Source organism: Phycodurus eques, chromosome 7 (genome assembly GCF_024500275.1).
Source record: "Phycodurus eques isolate BA_2022a chromosome 7, UOR_Pequ_1.1, whole genome shotgun sequence".
NCBI lineage: Eukaryota > Metazoa > Chordata > Actinopteri > Syngnathiformes > Syngnathidae > Phycodurus > Phycodurus eques.
In genome coordinates, this window is record NC_084531.1 from 25,410,235 (window position 1) to 25,422,190 (window position 11,956).

An 11,956-nucleotide genomic window follows, 5' to 3' on the forward strand; every position below is an offset into this window, starting at 1 on the left:
ATTGCAAGCCTTTACTCATACAAAAATAAAACTTTGTTTTTCTACAATTTGTAACTGTTGTCACTGTACATCAAATAACAGGCTACGATTAAACAGCAAAAATAATTACTTCACAAGAATACATATTTGTTGGTTGGGTGGGGAGTGATACAGCCTAGGTTAAATTGTACATTTATGGGGGGGTTTTTTGTTCCAAAGAGAACTGTTCGGTTGTTGAATTCACTGACAAAGAAGCAGAGCTTTCTTCGTCGTCACTCTCTGCCTGTCCTGTTTCCTCCTGAAGTTCAGATGTCGATGTTGCTGTAGAAATCAAAATGCTACTTTTTTAGGCAACACATTTCACATAAAAAAAAAAAATATATACTGTGCATGTAATTCATACACAAACACATAGAATGAATTAGTTTTTATCGTATACATACAGAAACAGGCTAACAATGGCTTAATAGATAATCAATACCAAAACATGTCCTAGTTGATAATAGCCGACACATTTATATTGCATTTCCATACATAGGGGTTATTTTATTGGACAGAATAACTCTACTGCATGCAATGTATCTGCTATAGAAGAAGTGTTTTAAGTTAACGTGGCACAAGCTGGTATGACAAGTTGGGCGGCAGTTTTAATTTGTTTCAAATTGTTGAACGATTGCATCGGGCTCTAGATGTTGGCATGGCAGCTGAATATAAAAGGTTTATTAGGTAATGAAATGAGGTTAAAAAAAAAGCTTCTTTCAGCATGGATCTCTTTTAGTTAAATGCAGAGGTGGGTATGAATGTGCTGCATTTACTCTGTTACATTTACTCGAGTAACATTTTGGAAAAATTGTACTTGTCAGAATAGTTTTAATGAAGCATACCTTTGACCTTCACTCAAGTATTTATGTTAAGAAGAAACTGTACTGTTACTCTGTTACAATACTCTACATGCCGTACACTACTTTCATTTAGTAATAATTGCATACACGATCTATGTTTAGACGTTCATTTTCGACTTCCGGATTGGGGGCCCTTGCTCCAATCCACCGTGATTATCAGTTACATTTGACTCAAGTTCCTCACTCAAACGGCACGAGAAAGCCACATGTCCGCACACGACGACTTCTATTGGGTTTTGCGGCCCAATCAAAGTGAGTTGCGATAGCAGCGCGCGCCTCGTGTTTCCATTACGGAGTATGAAAAACAACAGCTTTAACGTGTAAAGTAGTTCTATCAGTATCCAAACATGGATATTTCAGCCCACTTCTAACTTGAGAAAGCATCTTGCGTTAAGTTGCAGGTCTTTTTTGCTGATGTTTTGGCTGTGCTTATGGCAACATGAGCCCTACTTTATGGTCACAAGTACAGTAACTGTAAAACAATTTTTGTGGATAACGCAAATAATGTTTCTGGAAGGCCCTATGTATGTGTTGTTGTTCCACTTCAAAATTTAAATGGTGGCAGGTGTGTGTGGACTCCCATTGAACATGAGTTTGAATGTGATCTGTTATTTCCGAACACAGCCACATGCCAGTTATAAGAGGGAGTGTATCCTTGTGCAACCAAATTTCTTCATTTATTTTGTTTAAACTTTAAACTTTTTGTTTAAACTTTAAACTTTATTTAACCAAGTAAAACACCAATTAAAAAATAAGTGATTTTCATTCATGTATTGTAATTACAACTTTAGCGCTGTGTTAGTGCAAGTCAGTGATAAGACCAAAGTGCGTTCCAACTTTCCTACAAAGTCAGGTCATTACCTGACCATTACCCCTAAAATTACCATTACCATTACCATTACCCCTAAAAGTCAGGTCATTACCTGACTTTGTAGGAAAGTGTTGTGTGCGCTGTAGGAACAGAACTCCCATCATAAACCGAGGACCCTCTCTAGATATTGTAAATTGTAGCAGCTGTTTATGTTGTGGTTTTGCAATACAGCTCAACACTATTCTGGTCTAATATTGTGCACTTCTCTCTGCTTTTTAAAAGCTTTTGTTTAGTGCACAGCTGTGTAACACTTTGTCCTGCAACTGGAGGTGGGGCAAATATGGAGCAAAGATTCAATCTATAATTTCTGCTCGTTGGGTAAGAGCCCTATTGGTAGTTTCACCATCTTCTTGCACACCTTCAGCATCTCCACATCCTACACACAGAGGGTGCGCACAGACTCCTTGTTTAGGATTGGCTTTTCCACTATCATCATGGAATGCTATCCAGAGTTGGGGGTCATCCTCCACCGCTTCACAGTTGCTCTTAAAGCGTTTTGAATGATTCTTTGCACCATGTTTGTACCACCTCCATATTTGCTTTAAAAAGTCAAATATGTGATCCGTTTAGAGTACATTTCTCTTGAATATATTCTCTAAAGGTTATAATTGAAATTCATCACATTATAAATATTGCCTTACCCTGCAGACTGCCTGTAGTTAAGTCCCGGATTCTTTTATTGTACCTTTTTTTGCCCTACAGTAACAGACAGACAGACAAACAAACAAACAAAAAAAACACACACACATTTAACTTTTTAATATCAACTGCTGACTACAAGAACAGTGTTCATTTGCTAGTTAAGTACATTGGTGTATGCAAATGAGTCAAACCCACGTAGTTGTGGCGACAGGACCAGTCTGGATGCTGCTGGGAGTGCAGTCGCTTTTCTTTTTCAGCCAGCTCGTAATACTTGGCTTTCTCCTCCTCTGGTAGCAAATGCCACTGTGTTGATGTAACAACACAGTTTAGAATTAACACACAAATAACTCTCGAATACTCGGTGCAGTCACATCTGAGTGCGACATTTATTAACTCTATTGACGATCACGCAAATGAGTGCATTTTCTGTGAGGTTAGTTTCCCTATTGCATCTGTTCCCCCCCCCCCCCCTTAATAATAATAATAATTCATCTTTAAGTCAATTTCAACACTATAACATATATTTTTGATAAAAGAACTTAGTACATTTGTGTAACACTTACCATCTTTCCTAAGGTCTCATTAATAACAGCAATATTCGTTGAGGCAGACCTGTCCTTGACTGCTTGCCTATGCTCTTTTGAGAACAACATGAAAGCATTTAGAGGCTTCTTGACATATGTTTGCTCCGTGTATTGGTCGTCTACTTTTTTAGTTTTCTTCCTAAAATAGAACAGACAAATTTGAGTTTGTGAGGCCTTTGTGATTTAAAAAAAAAAAACCAAACAAAAAACATATCCTAACAGCGTATTAATGTGTAAGATCAGTACATTTAAAAAAAAAAAAAAAAAAAAAACGTATAAAACTCGACCTATGTTGATAAATGTGGACATTATCTAAAAATTGGAAAGCTGAAATTTCTTTAAATTCGAAACTGCTGACTCGCTCCTACGGGCAAGTTAGCACGAGTTAGCCACCAGGACGTAACCTCATGAGTTGACGAGGCTACAGTATGTGAGCAAAGCCAGTGTTATATGCAGTGGATTCTCCGATGCTGTTCGGGAACCTCTGCATTAGATGCACACGAGAGTCAGTGTTACCAGCAGCAGATCGATAGCATCGATACCATGAGACGACTTAGTGCGGGTGCGCACAGAAGCCAAGCTTTTGGAGTGCTCCAACTCAGATACAGGCTACACACGTCGTCTGAGACCACTCCATAAATCGAGGAGAACCACTTATTATCCAAGTGGAGCAAAAAGGTCCGCTAAAGAAATGCTTTGCCCATTCACTATTTGAGGACATACATGGTCATGTCTTGATATTTTTGCTCATTGTTTTTTTTTTTTTTTTTTTTTGAAAATAAAATATTTCACCAAAGCATTCAAACAGCTGCAAATGAAATAGGAAGATCTTACTTTGGCTTGGTGATGGTGGGTGGAAGAGGAGCCGTAAAGTTAGGAGTTGTGACTTTGTACAACAGCTCTCCATTCCTTAACAGATTCACACAGATAAAAGAAAGTAGGTATGAGTAGCTAGCATTCTAATATTTTAGTATTGGTTTGTTAGTGGTGTGCATTGCTTACAGTAATCCAACAGGACACATTTTCATGCCGTTAGGCAGCATAACTTCTGGTACAAAATTAGTCTGGAAACAATCAGCGAGGAAATGCAATGTTTTAAAGGAGCATCACAAAACTGGAAGGGTTATTTGTCCTTTAGGTGACCACATGCTCCTTTTCTTTTAACTACATGAATCACAAAATTGATGATAACTTTACCTGTCCAGGAATGTGTGGACGTGTTTCAATGTTCTGTGGAAGCGGTTGAATATTTTGATGGCCCATTGGTACAAAGTGCATGCTGGGTGGAGCCATCATTGGATTTGGCTGCAGAAAACTGTTCTGTAGAGGCACATAACTGTGTTGTATGGGAATAAACCCATTGTAACCCCTGCTTTGGCCTACTGGCCGAGGGTTTGTGTTGTATATTGGCGTAGCAGTTCGAGACGGTAGAGCAGCGTTCGGAAGTAAACGGTTGGAGGTAAAACATGACATATCTTTATCCCTGTAAAAAAAAAAAAAAAAAAAAAAAAAGGACAACCTTTTTTATATGCAATTCCCGTAAAACAACATGCATGGTCAGTTATTGTGTGATATTTTAGCAGTTATAAACTTTATTCCTACACCTGAAGACAATGCCAGGGATTATTTGGCTCTTGTGACACATACTGAGAGGGAGACGATTTTCTGTTGGCGATAACACACAATAATACTGTCATTAATACCATAGTTGACCAAAGTATTGTTCTTCAGTTACAACCTAGATAATAATAATTTCAGTAAATATTCATCTGTAATGTCACATCCTTACCCTTCTAACTAACAAACTGAATAATCACTAATGTTTTGGTTAGCAGTTCATTCTGAGCTCAACTGATTACTAGTGCTGAGCGATATGGAACAAAATCTGTCACGATATGGCCCATTTTATATGACGATAATGATATACCACGATATAGTATCTTTTCAGTTATTCTTTGAAAAATTCTACAACATACTTACAATTGCTTACTTTTTCTCACTTTATTTGGAACTAACATTAAACAAATCTTTCACAAACTACTCATCCTAATCCTAATTCTAACGAATAATTGAGTAGTTGGATAAAATGTATTTTTTGCTTGGTTAAAGAGAATACACAAGAGAAAATAAGACGTTACACTTAATAATGACCAATCAATTGGCTTCGTTTTTTTAGATAACCAACATTTCTTTTCTTAAATTCACATCGTGCAATGTGCATAGCAGCAAACTGTACTTTCTTGTCTACAAGCATTTCCAGTGAGGCAACACATATAAATAAAAAAAATACAGATTTCACTGGCGGACTGGTTAGAGCGTCAGCCTCACAGTTCTGAGGACCCGGGTTCAATCCCCGGCCCCGCCTGTGTGGAGTTTGCATGTTCTCGCCGTGCCTGCGTGGGTTTTCTCCGAGCACTCCGGTTTCCTCCCACATCCCAAAAACATGCATTAATTGGAGACTCTAAATTGCCCGTAGGCATGACTGTGAGTGAGAATGGTTGTTTGTTTCTATGTGCCCTGCGATTGGCTGGCAACCAGTTCAGGGCGTACCCCGCCTCCTGCCCGATGACAGCTGGGATAGGCTTCAGCACGCCCGTGAACCTCGTGAGGAGAAGCGGCTCAGGAAATGGATGCATGGATAGATTTCACTTTAAATTTAGGAGTAATATGGGTCTCAAATACAAAAGGCATGAATTAAAAAAGGAATAAACAGCCCTTATGTTGTGCAGCTTAACAATAATAATACATTATCTTCATGGCTGCGCATTTATGAAGTGAGATCAGCTAAGTAGGAGGAATAAGATAAATCGTCTTTATTCTACGAGATGTTTTGGAAACATTCAAACAAAAATTAAGACACATGTTAGGCACCAGTGGTCCTTGATATTTTATCTATCAAATACTTCCTTGTTCCACCGCACAGACGTCTGCTCGATGAGGCCAGCTACTAATTCCTCACTTAAATTGATCATGTTTTTATTTTCATCTTCACTCCACAGTGCTGTGTTTTAACAGATTAAGTAAACCCTGTAGTAGATAGTTGTCACCGTCAAAATTGACTACCGACAAATTCGACAGTGGTCATAATTAACAGAAAACTTGAGCTAACATTATGTCAGTCGAATAGTTTTACATTCATTTTACCTTGTATCTACACGGCTTTGCGGTGGTACATCAACATCCATTCATGGGAGGGAGCACCAGGAGGGGCAAGCACAGTGTTAGGGGGGACACTGGCCTCCAGCGAGAACCGCCACTGTTCACACTGGGCGTCCGTGTTACAATGATTACACGTCACGGTGCTCGGCTTGCATTTCAGTCATAAAGACTCCCGCATTTTTGCCATTTTGTCTTTTATTTTTTTTTTTTGCTGTCGCTTTTTCTCCCCCTCACTCCAGTTCCTTCAATCAAATACACCCGCCTCCGTGTCCTTCTTTCCCTGGTAGTTGGCGTACAGTATGTGCGCTGTGCCACATTTTAAAAGTAGCCCGAGCTTTACAAATAAATAAAAAACAAACAGAGAAAAAACAAATGTTTCACAGAGGCAGAGAAAATTTCTCTGCATCTTTTGTTAATCAAGGTACTGGAATTACTCGAGGATTCCTTTCAGCCATACAGCATACAATGTGGAAATCATTGCTTGAAAAATAGATAAATGATGATAAACACAATAGAAGAGAAAGGGCGCAAAGACATGTTTCTAGCCTCCCCCACCATATATGCATATTTCGTCATATCGCCCAGCACTACTGAGTACTATTCTAGGTTTACATGAAAATGTTGGCCAAATGGCACTTTTATTGATGTACTTACTGAGGTAGGTTCCAATATAACTTACGTACCTTCCTAATATGTTGACACGATGGTGATGGAAGTTTACTTTTCTTGACTCGCCTTAAGATTAATCATGCTCATATGGCGCGTTTAATGTTTTGATGCCCTCTGTATCACACCTTATACCGCACACTGCACAGTCAACACACGCTGACACAGCTGTGATGTCAGAGACATCAAAACAGTCCTGGCCTTTTATGTGTGTTTTGGGATGCTTTAGGGCATCACCTTACACCATGATGAATATGATGCATCACTTTACATGATCATGTAAATGACCGTGCACAACATTGCATGATTATGTACATTGGGGTCACCAGCCTTTTTGAAACTAAGAGCTACTTCTTGGGTACTGATGTGAAGGGCTACCAGTTTGATACACACTTCTTAAATAACATATTTGCTCGAATTACCTTTATTTATGTTATTACTAACAATTGATGATTTTAATCTATGCGAAGGCACAGATCAGGTGAATAATTTATCACAATAATTTGAACAATGATTGACAAGGTAAGAAACAGCAATATCAATGAAATGCTTTGTTTCTTATTTGTAAATCCCTGTTCACATTTTCAAATGCTCACTTCTACAGCATTCCTAGGAAATTACAATGACCAGTCACTGGTGAGTTGTTTTCAGAACAGGCCCGCGGGTTACTCGTGTGGTCCTTGGGGTGCAATCTGTTGCCCACGGGCATCGTGTTGGTGACCGCTGATGTATATGATGCATAACATTTAATTCACGGTGTATCAGTCATGGGAGTAGTGTGAAAAACAGTTCCCTGAAATAGCGATGGCCAAATGAAGTCTGTTGAAGCAATACGGCTTGATAGCCTATTGGTTTGCTAAAAGCTTCAATAATCAAAGCTAAGTCTTTTATATACTGTAGATTGCAGTGTTACAAAACATTATGCGTATTGCAGGGGGTCCTTGGTTTATGACGGAGTTCCGTTTCTGTTGGGACGACGTAACCTGAATTTGTACTGTCGCTCACGTATAACCTATGCTAACACAGTAGAAAGTCACAGTTATAGTAAATATTCGTATGAAAAACACACACAGGTTATACATTTAAAGCAATCAAATGAAAAAAGTAAGTCAGCAGTGAATGAGGCTTTTTTTAAAAAAAATTAGTTTATTAGTAATTGCTACCTCAATGTCAGCACCATTCCATACCAAGGACCACCTATATGCATATTTTGTTTATCCCCCTTTACAATAAAGTGTTTTCTGTTTTATGAAACCCTGTAATTGTGGTTTGTCCTTTTCTTACATGGACTCATTATCCAAGTGTTGAGGGTGCAGTGTCTAGTGGAGAACACAGTGCAGTATGTTTTCTGTTGTTGTTGTTTATTTAATGGGAATTGCTTGTTTCACTTCCTCTTCCTTCTTGTTTATGAGCTCCGCACCCCTGGATAATACAGGAACCAGGACCATGCTGTTTACATGAGGACATGCATGTTTGTGTACGCAGTACCAGGGTTGAAACTGAGTCATGAAACCTCTTAGCCAATGTGGCTAAACAGGATAAAAATCTCCTAGCCACATCTTTGTGTAGTTAACCACAACATCACATGTGTTTATGTGGCTAAATCTTTAGCCACACTTAGCCAGTCCTCATCACTGGGAAGCTGGGAAGCTTTAACGATGTGGGCCCACTTAAAACTACCTAGTCATCAATAAGGAATAGGGCTAAACGATTTGGGAGTTCTTTTTTTTTTTTTTTTTTCTTTTAAACTAATATTGCAATTGCGATTTAGCATGTGATTTTTCGGGAGGAAGTTTGTTGTTATCTTCAGCGTTATTCATTAAGCACAAGAAATAAATTATTCCAAAGTAAGACCAACACAACATTGGATACAGCCAACAAAGAAACAACTCTTTCCTGTAGGCGAGGCCTAAGTGTTATGATAAATTGAAATGAAGAACACATCTTTATTTTACTATTGAATTGTAAAAAGAAAAACCTTCAATTACAGTAGAATATTGACTTAGTGATTTTTAACTTTTTGCATTGTAAAAATGTAATACTGTATAATGATGCGCTTGCCAGTCGCAGTAGCACTGCTGTCAGTGTGTCCTCAGAACTGTGAGGCTGACGCTCTAACCAGTCAGCCACCGCGCCGCCCCATGAAAGACCATTAAAATAAAATAAAAAGTTTTTTTATTGAACCAACATTACAGTATTTTCATGCTCAAATGCAGGTACAAAAGATGCAGTCTTTAACAGCAAAGGGTTTTGATAAACAAAAAATAACCACGTACTGTTTTTTTTTTTTTTCCAATATTTTTTGCTATGGTGCAAAGGGCTCGTACATTAAAAAAATAACAAAAATTACACAAAACTACTGAACAGCAGGCCATCTTAAAGCGCAATAACTTATTTTGTGCATTTTCCCCAAAGATGAACTCACTCAAATAATTATATTTTAATGAGAAACTTGTGGATTTGCCTGTTGGTGCACAATGGAGTGGATATCTATATATGGGTGTAGTGGAATCTTTGTGCATCCGATTTGCATCAGATGAAAGACAGTGTCATTTGTGAGCCTGTTTCTCTCTTTTGACTTGATGTGCTACATTGTCGAAAAACTGCTGTCACAAATTTACAGTATGTGCTCCCAAACATACTGGTCAGTGAGAGAGCAAAATCTCAGAGGAGTGGAAAACAACACTAGGACAGCAGACTCCCAAAACAAAATTCCCTTCTCATTGCGCCTTGAAAAACCAAAAACAAACAAAGAAACACAACTCTGACTATAGCTGCAGTTCAGTGGGTTGCTTGCTGACAGCATCAGAGAGGGGATCCACAAAGAGCGCTATTTGTGGCTGCATTGCGTAGAAATCTTGGAAACAATGCTTGAACTGCTCCTGCAGTCTCTCAGTGTCGGTCTTATATTTGTGAAGTATCACATGACAAGCAGGAAAGTGTCAAATTCAACATACAGGATAGCTGCATACTTGAGAAAGGAAGTTAAAAAAATCACGGTAATGAACGTGAGGTGTATGGGATGGTCATGTTACGATCATTCACGTTACCATCATTTGTAGTAAAACACCGCAGCTGGAAGTAGAGGTACTGGGTTGTGTATGCTGACCTAACTAACCCCACTACATCAAGCATCAACCCCATGTATTTAGTAGCCTGCACGCTCACCTGGATTGAGACGTGAAGACTGACGACTGCAGACGTCACACGGGAGACGGCGGCTAGATGGCAAACCTTGCAGCATCGTCGCAGCTTTCGTGCATCTCAGATGGGTATTTGGTCCCCGGTGGCGCCCAACGACGGGCTTGCAGCGCCAAGCGGACAAACAACAGCGTGTGGTGTGGACTTTCTGGGGTCCCCCACTGGCCTTGGAGCATGTTAGCACAGACTTGTTGTGTTGCTTGACAGGAGAAAAGCAAGCAAGGATTTCTCGTTCTCCAACTGTATAGCATCATTGCCCCGACGGCCTGTCGTCTGCGCTGCCTCTTGATCTCAACTTGCCAGTCAGCAAAATTAAACTTCTTATAGTTATGTGGTAATTAATGTCATGCCTCTTAAATCAAAACTGGAAGATTACTTCTTGATTGATTTGTTTGAGTTACACTGTGATGGCATAGAAAGCTGAAAGCGTACCTGTGACAAACACATCTAGACGTAACCGCATTAATGCCAATGTGCAGTCTGTTTTCCCTTCTACCGTTTCAGAGAGGACAAAAGATGAGCAACACATTCCATCTGCAAGATTCTTAATAATGTAACAATTGTAGGACTTTCAGAGTATAAAAAAATATGTTTTCAGGAATAAAGTACAGAGGGCAGATTGTGGACATAGGAGTAACTGTGTGAATATTGGGTAAAGATTTTAAGCTGCAAGTCATTAACTCATTAACTCCATTATTTTGCAGTGGCAGAAAAGAGAAAATCCTCACAAATGTGCCTCATGGCACAATTAAAGTCCATCAAGAAATCAACAGTCTGGAAGGAGCAGAGACGACGAATGGTGGGGCGATCGGGACGAAGGGTGGGCACTCCTCTGGTTCAAGCCAGGTTGCTGTTTAAGGTATATTTGGGAAATATGCTCTTCGATGGAGAGTTGTACTGTTGTTGAACTCAAAAACAAGGAGTCAGGGTCATCTTCGAACTCAGTCTCGGCCTGTCCACTTCCCTCCTCTGCCTCTGGCACCAGCGCTGCTGTACATACCAAAATGTGGCTTATTTCATTTCACTTCTTTTTCAAAACAATTGTACCTGTGAGGAAAATTTCAGCTCTTCTTACCCTGCACACTGTTGGCATCTGGCTCCATAATTTCATCACAGTCCTCCTTTTTGCCCTACAAGAAAACCATATTAGACAAGTTTATTTACTGTATACGGTTTAGCAATAGTAAATGGGATTTGACTTGTATAGCATTTTTGTACCTTCAAGCTACTCAGAATACTTTAACACTAGAACTCTGAAGATTTTCTGATACCCTCTGCCATACCAGACATAAGCCAAATGGCTGCTTGGTTTGACAGTAATGTTGCATTCATACTGGACACTGCTACATTTACAGAACAAAGGCAACCAATCACACCTAAAGATATTAGGTAAAAGCCACCCAGCCAAATGGCAGCTCTAATTTTAACACTGTCTTCTCATTCACTTACTGATGACACTGCATCGGAAGCAATTGGGAGTTCAGTATATTGCTCTAAGACATGGTCACAGGATCAAACCCGCAACGTTTGGGTTGGGAGACAACCGCTCTACCACCTGAGCCATGCAGGCCTCAATAATTCTCACTTACGTAGTTGTGCCTCCAGGACCAGTCTGGATGCTGCTGGGAGTGCAGTCGCTTCACTTTGTCAGCCAATTCGTAATACTTGGCCTTCTCTTCGTGAGGTAGCAAATGCCACTATGTATAGGTAACGAAATATTATTTTATTAGCACCCAAATATAGCTTTCATCGTGCATATGCTCAGATTTGAGCATACAAAACACCAGAAGACCTCTGTTAAAATACATAGAATTAGATGATTATTCAGTCAAAATTCTACACACCCCAATTCAAATGCAAGGTTCAAGTGATATGAAAATGAGACCAAGATAAATCATTTCAAAACATTTTCCACCATTAATGTGAGCTTTACACTTCATTTAAACTAAATC